This window comes from Carassius gibelio, chromosome B9 (genome assembly GCF_023724105.1).
Source record: "Carassius gibelio isolate Cgi1373 ecotype wild population from Czech Republic chromosome B9, carGib1.2-hapl.c, whole genome shotgun sequence".
NCBI lineage: Eukaryota > Metazoa > Chordata > Actinopteri > Cypriniformes > Cyprinidae > Carassius > Carassius gibelio.
Window position 1 is genome coordinate 8529151 of NC_068404.1, and position 21616 is coordinate 8550766.

The 21616-nt window shown below is 36.9% G+C and overlaps 1 protein-coding gene across 2 annotated transcripts in view; it reads right to left on the reverse strand.

Annotated features, from left to right (window-relative positions):
- Positions 1–21413, reverse strand: part of myo16 (myosin XVI) — a 207101-nt gene extending 185688 nt beyond the window's left edge. Inside the window, exon 1 of one of the 2 annotated variants that reach the window (XM_052565932.1) lies at positions 21270–21413. The gene's annotated coding sequence lies outside the window, so the exon portion shown is untranslated. Of the gene's footprint in view, positions 1–6637; positions 6744–21269 lie in introns of those variants that run through there. The other variant, XM_052565933.1, reaches the window with a different exon arrangement.
- Positions 21414–21616: the final 203 nt, after the last annotated feature.

Genomic DNA, 21616 nt, shown 5'->3' on the forward strand with positions numbered 1-21616 from the left:
TTAGTTCATTTAGTGTACATGTACTTAATACTTGGTAGGGGCTCCTTTTGCTTTAATTACTGCCTCAATTCGGCGTGGCATGGAGGTGATCAGTTTGTGGCATTGCTGAGGTGGAATGGAAGCCAAGGTTACTTTGACAATGGCCTTCAGCTCAACAGCATTTTTTGGTCTCTTTTTTCTCATTTTCCTCTTGACGATACCCCATAGTTTCTCTATGGGGTTCAGGTCTGGTGAGTTTGCTGGCCAGTCAAAAACAACCAACACCATGGTCATCCAACTTTTGGTGTTTTGGCAGTGTGGGCAGGTGCCAAATTCTGCTGGAAATCAACATTTTCAAAAAGCTGGTCAGCAGAAGGAAGCATGAAGTGCTCCAAAATTTATTGGTAAACGGTTCCTTGACACGTCTGTGTGTGGTAGCTCTTGATGCCTCAGTTCATTCCTTGTGAAGTTCACTCAAATTCTTGAATTGATTTTACTTGACAATCCTCATAAGACTGCGGTTCTCTTGGTTGGTTGTGCATTTTTTTCTTCCACACTTTTTCCTTCCACTCAACTTTCTGTTAACATGCTTGGATACAGCACTCTGTGAACAGCCAGCTTCTTTGGCAATGAATGTTTGTGGTTTACACTCCTTGTGAAGGGGGTCAATGACTGTCTTCTGGACAACTGTCAGACCAACAGTCTTTCCCATGATTGTGTAGCCAAGTGAACCAAACTGAGAGACCATTTTGAAGGCTCAGGAAACCTTTGCTGGTGTTTTGAGTTGATTAGCTGATTGGCATGTCACCATATTCTATTTTTTTGTAAATTGTTGGGTTGAAAGAAAGAATCAAAGACATAAGCTACTTCTGTCTGTGTGCATTGAATTTATTTAATACACAAGTTTCACGATCTGAGTTGAATTACTAAAATAAATGAACTTTTCCATGACATTCTAATTTATTGAGATGCACCTGTAAATATTAATTTATGTTTCTACTCAGGCATATCATGATTAAGATCGTTCACAGCTCTCGTACTGAGATACCTTCAGGAGAACATCAGCACAAAAGACTCAAAACTCCTGAAAATCAATTACTCTGTTTCCTTTCCTTTTTAAGCCATCATTTTCCATCAGTGAATCATTTCACTTGATATTTTTATATTTGTGTATTGTGTTTACTTCTGCTAAATTATTGAAAAATACATCCAACCAATAATGCAACTTATGCAGAATTTAGCAAATGTCCACCAGAAATAACCTTCTATAAATGTTATATTAGGATACATTGATTTGTAAAGATTTATTTTGGAGGATTTCAATACAGGTGCTGGTCATATAATTAAATATCATCAAAAAGTTGATGTATTTCACTAATTCCATTCAAAAAGTGAAACTTGTATATTATATTCATTCATTACACACAGACTGATATATTTCAAATGTTTATTTCTTTTAATTCTGATGATTATAACTGACAACGAAGGAAAATCCCAAATTCAGTATCTCAGGAAATTTGAATATTGTGAAAAGGTTCAATACTGAAGACACCTGGTGCCACACTCTAATCAGTTAATTAACTCAAAACACTACAAATGCCTTTAAATGGTCTCTCAGTCTAGTTCTGTAGACTACACAATCATGGGGAAGACTGCTGACTTGACAGTAGTCCAAAAGACGACCATTGACACCTTGCACAAGGAGGGCAAGACACAAAAGGTCATTGCAAAAGAGGCTGACTTTTCACAGAGCTCTGTGTCTAAGCACATTAATAGAGAGGTGAAGGGAAGGAAAACATGTGGTAGAAAAAAAGTGTACAAGCAATAGGGATAACCGCATCCGGGAGAGGATTGTGAAACAAACCCCATTCAAAAATGTGGGGGAGATTCACAAAGAGTGGACTGCAGTTGGAGTCAGTGCTTCAAGAACCACTACGCACAGACGTATGCAAGACATGGGTTTCAGCTGTCGCATTCCATGTGTTAAGCCACTCTTGAACAACAGACAGTGTCAGAAGCATTAAAGACAAAAAGGACTGGACCTTTTGGGTGGTCCAAAGGTGTGTTCTCTGATGAAAGTAAATTTTGCAAATCAGGGTCCCTGAGTCTGGAGGAAGAGAGGAGAGGCACACGTCCTGCGTTGCTTGAGGTCCAGTGTAAAGTTTCCACAGTCAGTGATGGTTTGGGGTGCCATGTCATCTGCTGGTGTTGGTCCACTGTGTTTTCTGAGGACCAAGGTCAACGCAGCAGTATAGAAGAAGTTTTAGAGCACTTCATGCTTTCTGCTGCTGACCAACTCTATGGAGATGCAGATTTAATTTTCCAACAAAACTTGGCACCTGCACATAGTGCCAAAGCCACCAGTACCTGGTTTAAGGACCATTGTATCTCAGTTCTTAATTGGTCATCAAACTCATCTTACCCTAACCCCATAGAAAATCTGTGGGGTATTCTGAAGAGGAAAATGCGATATGCGATATGACTTTGGTTGTGTTCAAAATGTAGAAAAATGTATATAATTATAAGCGAGTACACCATGAATCCATTTTCCAAACCGTGTTTTTAGCTTGTCCTGAATCACTAGGGTGCACCTATAATAAGTGTTTATATTCTGACTATTTTAGATTGCTTCGGGGGTACCGCGGCGGAGTAACCCAGTACCTTTGTGATTCTTCATAGACATAAACAGAGAGAAGTAGTTCCGGCTACAATGTCCTTCCGCAAGACGCAAGCAGTTCTGTTTATTAACCGCTAGAGCGTCAAAAGTTACCGACTGCAGCTTTAAGTAATATTCTAATTTTCTGAGATACTGAAATTTAGTTGTCAGTTATAATCATCAAAATAAAAAAATAAAAAACATTTGAAATATATCAGACTGTGTGTATGAATGAATATAATACACAAGTTTCACTTGTTTGATGATATTCTAATTATATGACCAGCACCTGTATAGGCCAAGAGAAGATTTTTTTTTCCTTTGATGTAAACAAAATGTGGTTCTCACAGAACTAGCATATTCTCACCAGAGCTTACGCTATGCCTACGTCATCTGCTTTGAATTTTAGGTGAACTATCCCTTTAAAGTTTAATTTGTGCCCTCCATATTTGTGCCCTCCATATTTACAGTCAATATAATGATGTATATTTATTTTCTTTCTCTCCATCTCTCTCACTCACAAACACAAGCTGCTGGGAGACAAGCCCTGAAAGATCCATGATTAATTTGGCCCATTAACTGCCACTGCCAGGGGAGAGAAGGAGAGGGAGAAAGAGAGAGAAAAAAAAGTCTTACCCTCAATGCTCATTTGCTCGTTTAGAAAGAAAGAACGCAAGAAAGAAAGAATGAAAGGTCAAAGGTACAGTCTAACGTCTTCATCTTACCCTCCCCATCATCTGTCAGTCGTACTGTGAGCATCACACTGGTTGACCTTGCCTCACTCACGTTTTTCTTTTCTTCTTTCTTCTCTTGTTCCTCGCTCAGGATCCCTTCTACTCTATTGAGACACCTCCTGTTATGCTGTGAAGCCAGTTTGACAGCTGCTCCCCTCTGAAGTCATTCAACATTCTCAAACTTCCACCTGTCTCTCAAGCCACAGCTGTTTGACAACAGAGCCTAACGGAAAACTAAACCTAAAAAAGAGAGCGCGAGAGGGATGAAGGGAGGAGTCTGACCCTGACTGGATGAGATTCTGAGTGACTAATTCCAGGACTCGTGCCAGGATGTCCGATTTGCTCTCCAGACCTACATTAGAGCTTTAAGCTGGAGGAGCACCCAAACATGTGCAGTATATTCCTTACCACACACTCTGCATTTTCCTGCTCAGGGACAAACAAGCAGAGACACAGGAATCTCTCAGAAGACAGCTCTTAGGAGAAATGTGGTGGCAGGGAATATCTCCCCAGCGACGGGAGCAGAGTGAGGCAGGAGGGATCTGACTGCAGCCATGCACAGCAGATGATCCACACACACTCACTCGCTTGCTCACTCCTCTGTGGTGGTGTAAACAAAATTGTCATGTTGCTTAGCAACAGCCTGTCTTGTATAACAGTATACTAGAGTACAAGTGTTAAAGCAAACACTGGGAGAAGCGCACAGGCTATGTTTATTTGGGATTGGCAGCTTTATTTTCTATTAGGTGTGACCCAAGCAGTTCATATAATGTCAGTAACCATGTGACCAAAGTCGATTCATTTTTCTAACCCACAAGCAATGCCTGTAACCATAATGACAGAGAATTATTCTATCCCAATTCACCACTTTTTCTATGTTCTAAAAGTAAGTGCTCATTTTGTGAAGAAAAAGCACTTCTTCCTACTATATTGGAGAGATATCACTGTCATGCAAAATACTCTTTAAGTTTTTGTATAATGGTGCATTTAAAAGTTAGTGGTTAAATTTAAAATTCACAGTGTTGTTTGAAGATAAGATGCAGTAATTAAAATGCCCTGTTTCACTTCCATAGTGTTCGATTAGGAAACATAGTGTGAAGTACTGGCTGCAAAAAGAAGACAGAATGTTATAAAAATTAGCTGTATGCTGTATGCACATTATGTAAAAAGCCAATGTTGGGCATTCATGTTAAAGATGGACTTGGGTTAGCTAACATGCTAAAGTTAGCAGCACCTAGCTGTAAATTAACATTCTTCAAACACTTTGATGACTAAAACTTAAACCAAAAATGTGTGTGGTTAAAAAATAAATCAAATAAAGATTCATACAACTATATGGATAACTACACTTGTCTATAGTAGGCCTACATTATTTGAAACAGCTCAAGTTTTAGCACAACAACTCAAGTGCTGCACTGTTTGCTTTAAATGGACAAGTCTGTCATCATCTAACACCCTCAAGTAGTGAACTGTTGTCTGTGGAACAAAAAATAAATTATTTTCTATAAAGTTCAGTTTCAATTATGCAGTCAGTTCAGGATTTGCCTCCCTTATGCTATGTACTAAACAAAATCAAAACTACAAGACTAGCTCGTCTCCTGCTTGTATGAAGAACTACTATCTACATGAGCAGAGCAAATTAGACAGATTTCAAATCACATGCTTCTGGAAATTCTACTTCTAACTAAGCAAGTGCTAACAGATAGCATTGGTATATATTTTTAAAGAGTAGCATTGCACTCCCTCTCACAGCCTGAGGGTGGCAGTGTTCATACATCATCCATAGATCCACATTGCTACAGTTTGGACTATGTATATCCAGACTGAGGAATGTTAGGAAATCACTCACTACACCATCACTGCTTACAATAATTTTATACAAACAAACCCATTGTTAACAAATATATAATATGGTGTAAAAAGGCCACCAAAAAAATAAATAAAAATAGTTAAAAAAAAAAAAACTACAGAAACTAGTTTAGCAAACCTCAAGCACTTTCAAAAACAATGAAAATTTATGTCTCTAACTAATGTCTCTAACAAAGGCTCTCCTAGAGCTGAATATTTCCCTGCTCTCTTGTCTTCAGAGTCGCTGTATAAAGATTCAAATGAAGCTGCTAAATGAACCCTCATGCATAATGAGCTGAATGAATAATTGAAAAGATGAAGTGAAAAACGCTGATCATACCGTAGCTCCAATGAACAAATGTAGCAGAACATTTGCCCAACTCTGACATTCTCAGTAATAATACACATACATTTGCACAAATAGAGCCTTGCTCATGAAACACGAGCGGAATGAATTTGTGTAAAATGCTCGTAAAACACTCGATTCAATGCAGTAATTTGCATATGAATGGTTGCATGAACAGCTTACACAGGAATTTGTTCTGCTTGTGTCAGTGTTACCTGAAATACATACAAAAGTAACCAAAGTGCACCTAAACAAACATCACACTTTTGTGTTGTGCAAAAAAATTTAGCAGAAGAGTAATCAGATCAAGCATCATGATTGGTTTAGCCATGACCTTTAACCCTTGCTGATTGGCAATCCTGCTATGGACACTCCTGCTATTGGCACTCCTACTACGGAGGTCGATGCTTGTCATCAATCACGAGCGAGTAGCTTGTAACACATTATAATGGCTGGGAACAAGCGCCTTTTCCCACGACGCACTAATGCAATTCGGAGAAGCATAAAAAACGGAGAAAGCAGGCATCGTAAACATACATCACACACACCTCCCACAGCCCAACATGACATTGACAGACCTTTTATATGCTGGCAAGGAAGAATGTATGGGGAAATGGTGGCTCATACAGTGTGCACATGGTGCTTGCACGCTTACAGTACACACATCCAGTGACGCATACAACACATTCACTATCATGGAGCACTACAAATCCAAGTGCACACACTAATAAATATCCACTAATATTCATGACCTTGGAGCAATTAGATGGCGATATGACATCAACACAGTCCAATGGCATTTTTGGGGTCTAAAGTCCCCACAGTGATCTCATCCACACACACGCCAGCCCTCACGTTACACATGATATATTTAGAGCCGAACCAACTGCACTTCAAATCAGTCCTCAAAGTCAGCCTGACCCACCGGATAGATTCTCTTGCACTCACTCACCCCTTTTTCCACATGCACCCATTTAATCTTCTACCTTCATGTTTTCAGGAAGGAAAAAAGCAGTAGAGTTTTACAAACAAGCACACCAAACACAGAAGTACACAGCAAAGAACGCTTCCTACCGGCAATCCTGTCCCGTGCTAGAGGAAAGAGGGAGCGGAAGAGAAAAGGTAGGGAGACGGAGAAAAACGTGCCTGCCTGTGTACGCCTCCGCTCTGCTCCACCAAATCAATTTCACACTCTCTCACCTCCCAGTCACCATGATGTCATTCATTCATCAGTTTGGCGTTGCCATGGAAACCCTGGATGGCGTGGTTTTGGTTTGGCCGTTCTGTGACACTGTTTGTTATCCTTGAGCATATCCGACCCTCCCTCTCTGTAAGGTGTAGTGTAGTCGCCCCCCAATCCTTTGTCAGCACGTGGATTCTGTATGTTGGGGGGAGGCATGTAGGTGGGTGTCCTTGTTCAAAAGCTGGACTCTTTAAGGGGTAAAACCCCCGAGGCACTCAAAGACGGTGTGTTTTATCCAACCTCTAATCGAGACCCCCTACATTCCTCATCCAGGGTCGAGTCTCATTATCCCTTACTTCAAAAACCCATACACACACAAATAGACTCCTCATTCTGACCCCACCTTATTGATTAGTCCGTTTTTTTCAGTCACCCACAAATAGACCACAAAGACCCCCTACAGCCATGTCTGGGTGCTCAGGTTAAGCTCCGACATTCTCCACCAAGTCTCCAGTAATGAATAGTTAATGGGACTGCCCCCCTTCATTATGGTGTACTCTCTGATAGTCTCGAGTCTGACCTTGGGGGATCTACATCTTCATACAGACCCTGTACTTCCTCATATTAATCATAGTCTGTAAAAAAGATAAGAGACCCACCAGGAACCACCTCCCACCCACTTATTACTGTCTGGACCAGAATATCATCAGTCTGAATAATTCCAAGCAGAAGAGTAAATTACATTTTCTTGTGGAATAAAGAAAATTGATTCTGTAACCCTAAAGCCATATTTCCTCACTGGTCCTACATTACGGTAATATAATATAATGTGGATAGCATTGACCTTGTTCAAAAAAGAACTGGAGGACATTTTTCTATTCTTTATCTAAAAAGACCTGGTTGTGAACAGTGAAGGCTTCACATTGCATGCCAACCGAGCATTGTAAAGAGACGTTCATTTGAAGTATAGTACTGTATGAATCTCTTGCTCTTATTTGACCCAGACCTTTTAACCACAGCAAATAGCTGAATCTAAATATTCTTACTTCCCTACTTTATAGTAGGTGAAAAACAGTATGACCAGATTCAAAGTATTTATAAGACAAAAAGTACCTGGATGTCCTAATATTACCAATGAGATGCTTTACTACCCCATTTCCTTTATTGTTTTATTCATTTTTAATACGGTCTCATCCCTTGGCAAGCTGTCATCTGAATCACTCCTTTTTTGAAGAAGAATAAGAATCAACCCAGGACCTTTAAGCTTACAAAGATGTCATTTTCACTGTGAAACTATTTATACCTTCTGCTTTCTTGCTACCTAGCAACAATACTATCTTGGTGAAGCTGACCAAAAACCACCTTTGACCTCAGCTGTCTGACAGAGGAAATCTTTCGCAAAGAATACCACATTTCCTTAAGTACTAACAACATATTGAATTAATATATATATAGTAAAAAAAATATACACTATATAGTTTCGAACTGGGGACCTTTCGCATGTGAGGTGACCGTGAAAACCACTACACTACGGAAACCCACTAAAACAACTGCTTGGCGCTCTCCCATCTGTGCCACAGAATATATTAATAATATATTGAATAGTACATATTTGTTTATATAATTATATATAATATAATGTATAGTAAGTATAGTATAAGTATTATATTAGAATATAATCATGCATTATTGAATGTATTTTCCAGTAAATTCCAAAATACTTTTGTTTTGTAAGAGAAAGTCTCACTTGCAAAAAGGAAATCAATCACAGCTCTTTATCACGCTTTGACCAAAACTAAATAGCAATGCATGGATGACAGAGCATGCAATAACAAATGGTGTGAGACAGACAGACAAAAGGATTTAAAACAAAGCATTACGTTTCCTTTTTATTTTTCATAAATTCTCCAATGTAGGGGTCATTCTGACTCCACTGGCCCTCTACTGGTTTTCTTATGTCATAATCAGTCAAAAAATGGTTTACCTGTGTTTAGTAGCCTACGATTGACCATATATTTGGTCAAGCATCAATTCACATGTTTGATTTGTGTAGGAGTTAATGTGAGAACGTATTACATGATCATAACTACAGTCAGGATGAAAATGATCTTGTAACTGACACGCTAAACCTTTGATAAGTTGTGTAAAGTGTGCACTGACATGACATCAAACAAAAAACTCAGTGTCTCTGCACAGGGTGACAAGCTTTAGTCTATTAGTTTGAACTTGGCATAAAGAAACAGAAGTCTACATCAAGTGTATGAACATGCTCTATTTTAGAGAAAAGTACTGTAGAACTCAAACTTTGCCTTTCTTCGAAGTGTGATAAGGGTAAAAAGCTCTCTGATGTATTTTGGGGTTTTACTTCGCCTAATAATAAAGGAATGAAAGATTTTTGACAAGATGAATCGCGCTGTAATCAAAGTCCTTTTTAAGTAAAGCAAGTTTTAAGCTCTATTTGCAATGAAACTGAAAAGCTATTTCAGTCAAGTCCAACTCCTGTCTACTGGGGAATAGGAAAATACTGAAAACTCATAAATGTATCCATAAATGTTGTTTCTTATGCCCAAATAGCATTACAAAGCATGCATTTTCAAGTTGGTACACACAGTGCAGTCCCAAGTGTGCGTTGAGCACACTGATTGTTTCTCTTTTAACTGGCATCTCATGACTTCACCAGTTGATGATTGGCTTGTTTATTTAGAGGGCAGGACTTATTCCACAACACTGTGTTCTGTACGCTCTCATATTCATAGTAATAAGAGGAAACCTTGGTATACAGACTTTAGTGAGTATACACTCACTAAAAGACTATTTATATTCAAGACAAGAGATTTATTCATGACCTTCAATGCCAGTAATGCATGTGTGCTTGTCAGAAATATTTCTGTCACAAACAAGCCAGTGCACAAATTACCTTCAGCAAGAATCTCCTCGTGTTTTCTCTGCCACCACACTGAGCAAACTGCGAAACTGTGAAAGTTACTTGACAGTTTTGCAAGAGAACTGCAAGACGATCCCAGCAAGCAGTAACAAAGCCTGATGGGTCGTTTAGACCTTTTACATGACATGTAAACAAAGCTCATTTGTCCATCAATTCTCATCTAGCGTACCAGTGCTGTGCCTCTGATACCAATAATACAACAGATTCTGTCTCTCAGTCGCGCATGAATGAATAGTTATATACTAAATTGGCAGGCTAAATTAGATTCAGTGTTCTTCATAGTGAGATAATGTCCTCCCAGGACAGTGTTTATGAAATTGATGTCCATAAATCTGAACCTCAGTGGGAATGGAATAATGTATTTTATGAAAGCTACAGACAAAGCACTTCTTGAGGGGGAAAACACTACAAAATGGTGAGAAGAGATATAACGGAACAAAAGTAGGTCAGATACACATCCCAACCAACCCACAGCAGAGTGAAAAGACATCAAATAACAACGGATTGTAGGAGAGCGGGAGCTAAAGCTCAGAGATGTGAATGATTTATGAATTGATGCTGATCAGTCGCTTTGAGCTTCAGATTCTACCAGCTAAACAAGACCAGAGAGAATATCTCCTATGCAGATAATTCCCTGGATCCTAAATTCTCAAGGGTTCACATTCCTGGGACTCTTGTTCATAAGCACTTGTTGAGTTAAAGAAAATGAAACGCTACTGGGTTCATCTGAGTTCGGTGCTCATTAAGGGGGCGCTTACACAACACAGTTAAAAACCTGAAAACTTTTTATGGGCTTTGACCATTTGACCAAACTTTTGAAAATGTGTTTTAAAGTGCATGTTTTTAAAAACAGCATCATTGTCTGTGCGTGAGATACAAAAAAATATGACTTTCGTGAAAATGGTGATGACATGGGCATGCATATTATGTGTTCAGTGTATAGGTACTGTACTGGCACAGATGCGTAGTGTTTTTTTACTGGGTGACAACACCAATTACTGGCCTAGCATGCATAATACAATGTTTTTAGATGTTATCACAAATCTGCGTGAACAGGGATCATTTTACAACATTCTTGTCTGCATGTGAAAAATTTCAAAAATGCAAATGAAAAACATTTCAGGTTTTAGTTGTCGTGTAAGCACAACCTAAGTGTTAAATTGATAATGGCTCTCCCAGCAGCCAGGATTTGCAACAGTTTGTAATGCAAACTCCTTAAGTCCCCACAGACAGGAACTGGTGAATTTGCAACAGGAATATTTCCTCATTTACTGTATAAAACTAGTGTATATGCGCAGTTAACATATGTGACCCTGGAGCACAAAACCAGTCATAAGAAGCACGGGTATAGCTTTTTGTAGCAATAGCCAAAAATACATTGTATGTGTCAAAATTATCGATTTCTCTTTTATGGCAAAAATCCCCATGAGGGTATTAAGTAAAGATCATGTTCTATGAAGATATTTTGTAAAATCTTAATTATATCAAAAGTACATTTTTTGATTAATAATATGCATTGCTAAGAACTTAATTTGGACAACTTTAAAGGCAATTTTGCCAATATTTTGATTTATTTGCACCCCCAGAATCCAGATATTTGAATATTCTTATTCTAACAAAACCATACATCAATGGAAAGCTGTATACTGTATCTCAAAAAAAAAACCTTAAAAATCATTTTCTAAACCTTTGTTTGTTTACACAGGTGCTCCACAGTCCGTAATCAATGATGAATGTATGATTATTTATGATAGCCTATTTTGTAGATGTGTATTGAAGTGGGCAAATGGCCAGATGAAAACTCCCGGTTCACTCATTCATTTCAAGCAGAAATTCTGCAGCAAGCTGTTTTGCTGCATCAGTAGTCTGCAAAGCACTGCATCACCAATCAAAAACCCATTTCTGTCATTAAACACCAGAACGCTGATATATGACTGGGGGAACATTGGCTTGCTGTCAGCGTTTTAATGAGAAGATGAAGCCTTTAAGGCACGATGAATGGACAAGCTCTTGGTTTGTAATGAACACAAAATATTTCAGCTCGAAAACAAAGACACAGCAACCAAAAGTCGATCATTTCAAAAAGCGTTTGTGATTTTCAGTGGCTTGAGTCATATGTCAGGATGATACAGCTGCCCTGATATCATAAAAATATGTGTGAATGCCACATACTGTACATGAAATGCAAGTGTATGTGAAATGCTGCTCAATAAAATCTAATCAGCATATTTATCCCATAATTCCAAGTGTCTCATGTTCCTTGTCAGTGTCTGCTGTGTGATAAGGGTTTGTGTTTTGATTTGTTGCAGTGACACGCTCCCTCCCATGCGAATGCTCTTGCCCTGCTGTTATGTGACAGGATTGATTTCTCGGCTGTTTTTGTTATGGCTGCGCATGGGACGGTGCTGGAAAAGGTGAGCGTAGATCCCTGTTATTGTATCAGATCTAAAAGGATATTCTATCATATCATGACAGACTTTCTCCAAGCGTGCTAATGCATTTTATATCACCAGATAGTTCACTGACCAATGAGATTAAATGAGAGGACTTCATTTCACATCAAGAAGATTAGAAACTTAGCTAGAGTACTTCAGAGGAAACGGCAAGACTGAGAGGGCGATCATGGACAAATTCGTAAATTTCTTAAAAATCCCTCCGAATAAGATGACAAGAGAAGAGTAAAAGATCTGTCACAGTGAAACTCATTTTCTGAGGGTAAAGCTGTTCTACAGGAATAGGATATTTTATTAATGTTGCTCCTTCTCTATATAGAACACAAAAAAAAAAAAAAAAAAAAAAGAAACATAAAAGTATAAATGTAGTCAGTTCAACTTATGCTCTATATATGTGTTTTGAAGATATATAAGAACTCTATGTAAGGAATAAAGCAGCAAACTGAATTATAAATAGTTATTCATTTGAAAATCTTTGGAATTATGACACAAAGGACATGGGAATATTATTATCATGAATTTATATCCTGAGGTATAACTTTATGACTAGATATGTTGTATGGATCGTTTTGAACAGCCACAATATTTAAAGTCGCATTACACTATTATTTAGATATTTTTAAACACCTAACCTGATCCTTAGCCCTAAACCTATTTTTTTTAAATAAATGAAAAATAAGTACTATACACTAATATATATATATATATATATATATATATATATATATATATATATATATATATATATATATATATATATATATATATATATAAACTACATTTGTTTTATTGTTTATTATGTGTTTTAGTGTTTAGTGGTGGGTCATTTAGGTTCTAAAAAAATTACTCTATTTTATAATATCATCATGTTGCATTGTTTAATTTCCAGACACAAGAAATGCTAATGATAATATCTAATACTTAATTTTTATTTATGTGTTTGTTTATGTATTTATTTACCTTGAAAGGGTACATTTTAGCTATAAAAATGATCTAGATATGTTGAGAAACTGGGTTTATGATCATAAGAATGTTGATGCTCTTCAATTCAGTCTACGTAGATGCTCAAGGTTTCTCACTGAAAGCATTAAAATACACATTAGGTAAACACACAAAATGCATTATTTGGTGCATTGGGAGTGAGACATTGAAATTAAATAACAACATACAAGTTTACAATGACCCGAGGGTGAGTAAATAATGACCTTTGTTTCATTTGTGGGTGAGCAACTCCTTAAATGTTTGATTGTCTGAGTAACATTTAACATGTCACTCACATTGAGAGTGTAAGAGCGGAGAAACAGATAAAGACACAGAGAGAGCAAGACTCTAGAAACAATATATGAATTTGATTTTGCTTATTTTGTGTGACTACGCCCCCTTAACTCCCTGTTCTTTCATAGAGGTGAATGTTCATTGCTCTGCATGTGTGTTGGGCTTGAGTGGCCAGATCACAACATGCAATGAACATGTAAAGAAGACAGATGCATCCCAAATCTCCTCATCCCTCCTTTATCCAGGCAGCTATGCCTCTTCTGCTCATACCCATCTGTTTCATGCACGCGCGCACACACAAACATATTCCTCATGACTTTTTTCCTCATATTTCTCTGTCACCCACATTGCTGTGAGTTCTGAGAGCTGACGTGAGCCTTTCTCTTCATCTTCTTTCACTTAGTTCCTCTCATTTCATATTCCATCTTCAGCTCATTCCGCCATCATCTGGCATTCTCTCTTTTTTCTGTCCATCCCCATCGTTCCTCCAACCATCACTAAACTCAAGAGAGACGCCGCTGAGAGCTGGAATATGTACCTTGTTATCTTAAAAATGAAACTGATTCAAGGCTGAAACAAGTACCCAGAGAAAAGATGTGATGCTCAGAGGTTACTATTGCATCACTCATGAGACTTAATAGCATACTCTGTTATGATTAATTTAAAGCTCAAGCATGTTTTTTTTTTTTTTATTAAAATACTTATATCCCAGAGACCTTTATGATTAAGCCATTCTTTACAAAAACATAAAAAAATATGTCTCTCTGAGCATCTCAATCAGATCAAAGCATACACATTTTTTTAACCAATGGAAAGCTTTTGGGGGCAGGGCTATGTTTGACTGATCAACGGCAGATGGGGATGTTAGAAAAAAAAACTGTTTGAAAGTAGTAGTTTTGCATATTGTGACAGGGCCTTCTTTTTCTAAAACATTTAAAAATCTTACCTAGGGTTAACATACAATCCTATTTTTTTCTGGACATGTTCTGACTAGGTTTTCAAAAGTGTCCAATAAGCTTTCAGTATTTTTTTCAATTGTTTTCAAATAGTTTAATCAATAGCAAGCAGGCATTTTATCTAATCTTCCAATCATTGCATGCAGTCTACAGGGATCAGTCACACCTAAATAAATAGACTGTAATATACTGTACATATACAGTATTGCCTAAGGATAGAGATGAGCATGTCATTATGAAAAACAAAGCCAAAACCTGGTCATTTAAGGCAATTTATAAATCTGGTAAGTGGTAACACTTTAGAATAGGGAACATTTAGTTGTTTATTAACATGCATAGCATTGTGGTTGTTTATTAGTACTGATAAAGCACAAATTCCTCAATCATACCCAATACCTAAACCTTTACAACTATCTAACTAACCTGATAAGCAGTTAGTAGTTCGTTAACAGTGAGAACTGGACCTTAAAATCCCAACCAGGGCATGTCCAGAAAATGGAGGACGTATGGTCATCCTTAAGTTACAGAGCCCAAACTTTTGAATAGTAGTGTATATTAGAGTTATTGTTTTACTGATTTTTCTATGCTAGAAGTGTAAACAAAGGAGGTTGCTTTAACTGTGTACATGTGGGTGTGTGTGGGCCGTCTGCTCTGTGGACAGTCTGTGTATGATCAATGATGCAGGATACTCTGCCAATCTGCTCCACACACCTGCCCATAGTTACATACCATTCCAAAGCCCCGAGAGGCTGCCAGCTGCTCCCAGAGCCCCTCTTCACACACACACACACACACACACAGACATACTGTACACAACACCAGAACTTTTCAAATAGCTCCATCCAAATTACAACAAATTTAGTAAATTTATGAATTTTATGTCAACAGTCAAAAACTGATTACTCCATTAGGCCTGTCTCAGAAATGAGTCAGATTCTCAGCTAAATTAGACTGTCTTTGTAACGTACGTCACTGTGGATAAAAGTATCTCCTAATGTAACACTCAATAACAAACATGACCCTCTCTCAGTCTCTCTGCATGTCCAGACGGGCCCAGACGTCAGCCCTGACACTGTTACCCAGCCAAGACAGTCACCAATTTTAGCCTGGAATGGGAAACAGAGTTAGCGAGGCCACCTATCACTTGCCAGGAACAGGTGAACCATGAGACTATTCTCTCATACCTTCTGCAGGAGCTAAAATCTGCTTTAGTACACATATCTCTGCCTCCTTTAGAACATTTGCTTTCAGAATCTAAATTTTATTCACTTGAAATTTTTCACATAAAAACAATAAAATAAAAAATGAAAATTCGGTCATCATTTACTTACCCTTACATCTGTTCAAATCTGTAGGCTTTTATCTCTTCACAAAAAAAAAAAAAAAGACATTTTGAAGAATTTTGGAAACCAAACATTAGAGCCCATGGCTGCCATTGTGTGGGCAAAACATTTCAAAATATATCCATGAAATGCATAAGAAGTGTAATTGACTATGTCCATATTTGGGTAGAGTATCATTTTAAAGGGGTCCTATTATGCTCTTTTACAAAGTGATTTTGTTTTAGGGTTGTACTAGAACATGCCCTCATGCTTGGTGGTTCAAAAAACACATTATGTTTCTCATAATTTACATTATTTCAATACTTTTCTCCCCAGTCTGGCATAAATGGCTCAATTGGTTTCTGGTTTGATGAAGCCCACCTTCCGAAAAAAAAAAAAAAAAAGTATTTCGTGATTGGTTAGCTGTCTCAGTGCAGTGTGATTGACAAACATCTTAGACAGTGTTTCAGTACTGCCAAAGCAGAAAGTTCCGTCTAATCCGGTATAGTTTAGGATGGTGTCAATATTGTGTAGGGTATCAGACCCGAACCAGACAAATTAAAGATTTGATCGGGAACATGGTTGAAATATGAGGAGCCAAATTCCACAGAAAGGCTCAAAACAACAGGATGTTGTAAATCAATTCCTAACACCACAAGTCGGAAGCAAGTCCACTAACTAACAGCTTGAACAGATTTCAATATTAGAACAAAACAATCATTAACAGTTCCAATTCAGAAAGGAGATTGTCAAATTTGGGGCAAGTAATCAAGATTGATGGTGAAAGAGATGCACAGCATGACCATCACATATAAATCCATGATAGTAATCATGATCACAAGCTCTTTGGATTGACTCCCCCCCCCCCCCCCCCAACTAGAAGAAAAGAACCGGACTGAAATTCCTAAGTGAACCTTTTAACCTCTGGTCTAGAACGTCCTTATGTCAAAGAATGGCACAGAAAAGTGTTGTTTACAGATGTAGATGCACCAAAATGAACTCAAAAAACTTCTTAAGGAATATAAATCCATTGCTTAATCCATATTCATTTATATGCAAACCACACATTTGACTATCATGTTTCTAATCACTTATTGTGTATACATTTTTAATAACTATTGAATAGCTTAAGGATTCATATTCATGTTTAGTATGTGTGTGTTTGAATCTTCTTGTTTGAAACGTTTCTGACAATCAATTATTTGTCAAATGTATCATATTCTTGTTATAGGAATCAAGTCCAAAATTATGCCCTGTAAGAGCGGGAAATTCCGGACCACGTGATTGATAAGATAACATTTAATTTATCTATAGGGGTGGAGAAACATTGCAGCACCCCAAGCAAAGACAATATCTTATTGGTCAAGGAAAACAATGCTGTAGTACAAACAAGCCGTTTGTTTTAGTTCTTGAAAAGGGGTTTTGTTTTTTATTCTTTAACTCCCTTTGGAGTGGACTTTGGGATTTGTAACATTGTAGATCTTTTTCATGCCCAAACATGCACACTTCACACTGACTAAAATTCAAAAAGTAAAAAAGCATAATAGGATACCTTTAAAAATAAAAGTTGGCCTTGATTGAATGGGCAAGGAAGATTAATGCCTAAAGGCATAGTCTGTAAAACCAATATTAGTGCCATTCCTGTTATGCAGTACATTTATGTATCTCCATATAGATAAAAAAAATAATGGATACATTTGAAACTCACAGTTTGTAGCAAAATGTCATGATTCCTCATGTTATTCCAAATGTGTATTACTTTCCTTCTTATGTGGAACACAAAATAAGATATTCAGAGGAATATTGGCAACCAAACAGTTTTCATGACCATTGAAAATAAGTTATGCACTATCCCTTTAATGAAAACATTTTCCAGGAAGTAGAATAATATTTGTTTGAAACACAACAGAACAATTATAAGAGAACAGAATTATATTAAAAAACAGTCAGTTTCTATCTTTATCGCTTTATTTCTATTCTGTGCAAGTGTAAATAATCTGAAGTGCCTGATCTTGACCAAATCATATTTTACATTATTAACAGTATGTAGGAAGCCCAGCAGGAAACACAGTAAGCTGATCCACTCAACCCAGAAGACCAATAATAGAAAGCAGCCCAAGCCCAAAAAAGTGTCTGTGTGTGCCATGTCAGGAATGTAACAAATGGCCAAACTCCTGAAGCGTTCTCAGGATTGCAAACATATTTCTGATCACACTATCAGTTTATACAAAGTTCTCAGCTACAAAACTCTAATTCAGAGCAATTAAGCCGCACATTTCCCTCCTTCAGCACTAGCATAATCCGTCAGAAAATTCCCACATTTCTCTCAAGTAGCCATCCATCACCCACTCTCTACTTTCTGTCCATTTCAGAAAGAAAGAGAGAAGGCTGAGACCTATTTTGAGCTCTCTGCTCGAATTATGTCATTACAAATAATACCATTATCAAAAAAAGAGGTCAACAGCTGACTGGAGAAAACCAGCATACACTGTAAACAATGAGTTAAAGTCTAAACTAACAACAGGTCTCCAAACAGCCGCTGTTTATGGATAACTGAGGAGGGATGTGAAGAATATGGCTTGAAGAAAGAAAGGAAGATATCAGTCTTCTGGTAACTTCAGAGAAACATGTCATGTCATGGCGTCTCAGATGCCTGAGCTGATACAGAATGAGATGGAGGACAAAAAGTAGTGTGAAAGAGGGGGGAAATATTAATAACATGATTGTATCTGTCCAAAAGAAACTGTTTGCACACTGTGATATTCTGCATACTCAAAAATCTAAAATCTAAAAGTCACAAGAGAGATGTAAGCTATTTATATGTTCACCACTTTCAATGCCAAGCTAACAATGTTGGAACAAGAAGCATCTTGATTTAAGAAATCACATGATCAATCAGAACACTGTTCCAAAAAACACACACCATATAATTGATCAATATACTAAATTACAAAATATAAAGATATAAGAATAGAAATCAGTTAATCAACATATTAAATTACACCAAATCAAAATATAAAGTGATAAAGAAAAAAAAAAAACACAACATGTAAATCAATATACTAAAACACCAATATACTAAATGTAAATATACTAAATGATCAATATACTAAATGACACAATTTAATAAATAAAAAAAAATAAAAATAAAAAAATAAAATAAATAAATAATTAAAAAAAATATGTGGCAAGGAAAACAGTGAACATGTGCCTTGTCTTTCAGTAAACTGCTTATACGGTTTCATCTTCCTTGTAATCCGTGTACACTTTTGGTTGTAGTATGCAATAGTGAATATCCACTGACCCTATTGAGATGTTCCACTCAAAGTAAGATAGTGTTTCAGGATCATGATGATGAACTGTTTGACAGCACACACGCTGTTTATGTGACAATGAGGAAAGCTAGTGAGGGAGTGTGAAACCTGAAAAAAGGGTTCACATTAGTTGCAAGCGACCCTCTAAATCAGGTTAATGTGGTGGATTTGTTCCAGGCCCTCCAGATTTTGAGTTTGAAGGCATCTGTAGAAACCATCACTCACTGATATTGCCTTTCCACCACCATCACCACCCGTGATAGCACACGCACAATTACTCCTGACCTACTTTAGTACACCAGAATGCTGCATTCTGAGAACATTTCTTCTGTGTTAAGGCTGAATATTTAGTGACACACTCTTAAACCAGGTACACACTGCTGCTGAATGTGCTTATAAGTCCTCAAACCCAGTTCTGTTTATTATATTCAGAAATTAGGTTACAAAAACACAATTTGATACCCAAAAATTAGTCATAAATTGAACTACTACTTGTTAATGCAGTGATAGCAGTTTCAATTACATACTGACTTTTCGTAAGTCATAAGGTGCTAGACAGTCATAAAAACAGAGGAATGTCTTGACTCATTTGCAAATTTTGATACTGTATTTCTTCAGCATATTGTGTCTCCCATCAGTGCTGCAACATTACACTCCAGAGAGAGAACATTGTTAAAACGCAGCACCTTAATGTGCATAAACAAAACACTATGCCTCTGTCGACACCAATTTAATAACAACTGCTAGACATGAACACATCATAGCTGCTCATAATTAATTCAAAACATAGAAACTCATAAAGTGAGCTTCAGTAATCAAAATCCACTGTGATTGGTGCGGCCTGACCAGCGCTGAGAAAAATAACAGGTGCCATGTCAACCCTTTCAATCTGCTGCAGCAGTCAAGACCGGACAATAATCTTAATGATGTTACTCAACAGCCATATGGATTCAACTGAAAATGCACAGAGAAAATTAAATATGAGAAGTACTATTCATACATAACCATGCCTAACCAACTAGGGATATTTAGGGCTGCTAAGCTCTGATAGTATTCAGTTATTATATATTTGGACACTCTGAGCATATGGCAGGGGGCTTGAGGACCCTGCAGACAGGACAAAAAATAGTCTTCTTCTGCAAAATTCATTTGAACAAGCAAACAAACATACAATTCAATAAGAGCAGAAACACAGCAGTGCTGATAGAGGGACCTCCTCCTGTGTTGAGCTAAGTTTCCATTCAGCCTCCAAGAAAAGTTATCATATACACATGCTTATTTAAGGAATAGTTTACCCAAAATGAACATTTTGTCATCATTCACTCACTCACCCTCATGTCGTTCCAAACCTGTTTGAGTTTCTTTCATATGTTGAACACAAAAGATATTTTAAAGAATTTTGAAGAAACAAACTGCTGTTGGTCCCCATTGACTTCCATAGTAGGGAAAGAATCATTACCCTAACATAAAACTTTTTTCAATAATAATAAAAAAAAATATTTACTTTTTATATATTCACATTTATTTATTTAATTTATATAGCCAGGAGTGTGTATATATATATATATATATATATATATATATATATATATATATATATATATATATATATATATATATATATATATATATATATATACACACATACATATACAGTCTTTTATTCAGTAAGGAAATTGAGCAAACTTAACAGTAAAGACCTTATTAATATTACAAATTATTTATATTTCAAGAAATCCTGAAGAACAAACAATCAAACAAACAACTTATGGTTTCCACAAAAAATATTACATTGATAATACTAAGAAGAATTGACACTGAAGAATGCAGCAATGGTTGATAAAAAAAAAAAAAAAAAAAAAAATGCATGACATTTTAACATTTTATTTTAAATTGTAATATTTTTCTGTATTTTTGATCACATAAATGCTTCCTTGGTGAACATAACATGCTACTTTCACTACTTTCTATTAAAAATAAAAACAACAAACAAAAAAATTCTTAGCAACCCCAAACGTTTTACAATTTTATATTCACTATCAAGGATTAACTAACATAAAAATGACATAATTAGTCATAATTATCACCCTGAGTAATAGACTTACCTTAGATCTAACCCTAAACCTAATCTTAAAGGTGAATAACCATAAACCATTTTAATTTTGAATCACATTGCAGTTTTGTTCCCTAAACCTTGTGAGTGTGGATCGTTTTGTTCCCAAAGTATAGCCACATAAATACAGTAAAACGCACACTAACCTCTTAATCCTGATCTCTTCTTCTTGTGCAGTTTATAATCCAGAGATCTTCTGCACTGCTTGAGACACCTCAACTCTTTGTATGTCACATGCACAGAGAGATCTGTGATTTATACTAAGCTGCTTCCACTCCACACAGCTCCCATGGGCTGGTGTCTTCCACAACTAACTCATCCCACTGAGTGAGCAGTTTTAGAAAGAGAGAGAGAGAGAGAGGAGAGGGGGAGGAGTCACAATGGAATCCAATTTGATAAGAATGAGTCTGTATTTAAAAAAGAAGAGCACATTGATCGTAACAGAGCTGTGTGCTAGACTACAGACGAACTGAGATTGACAGGCACTCCAAAT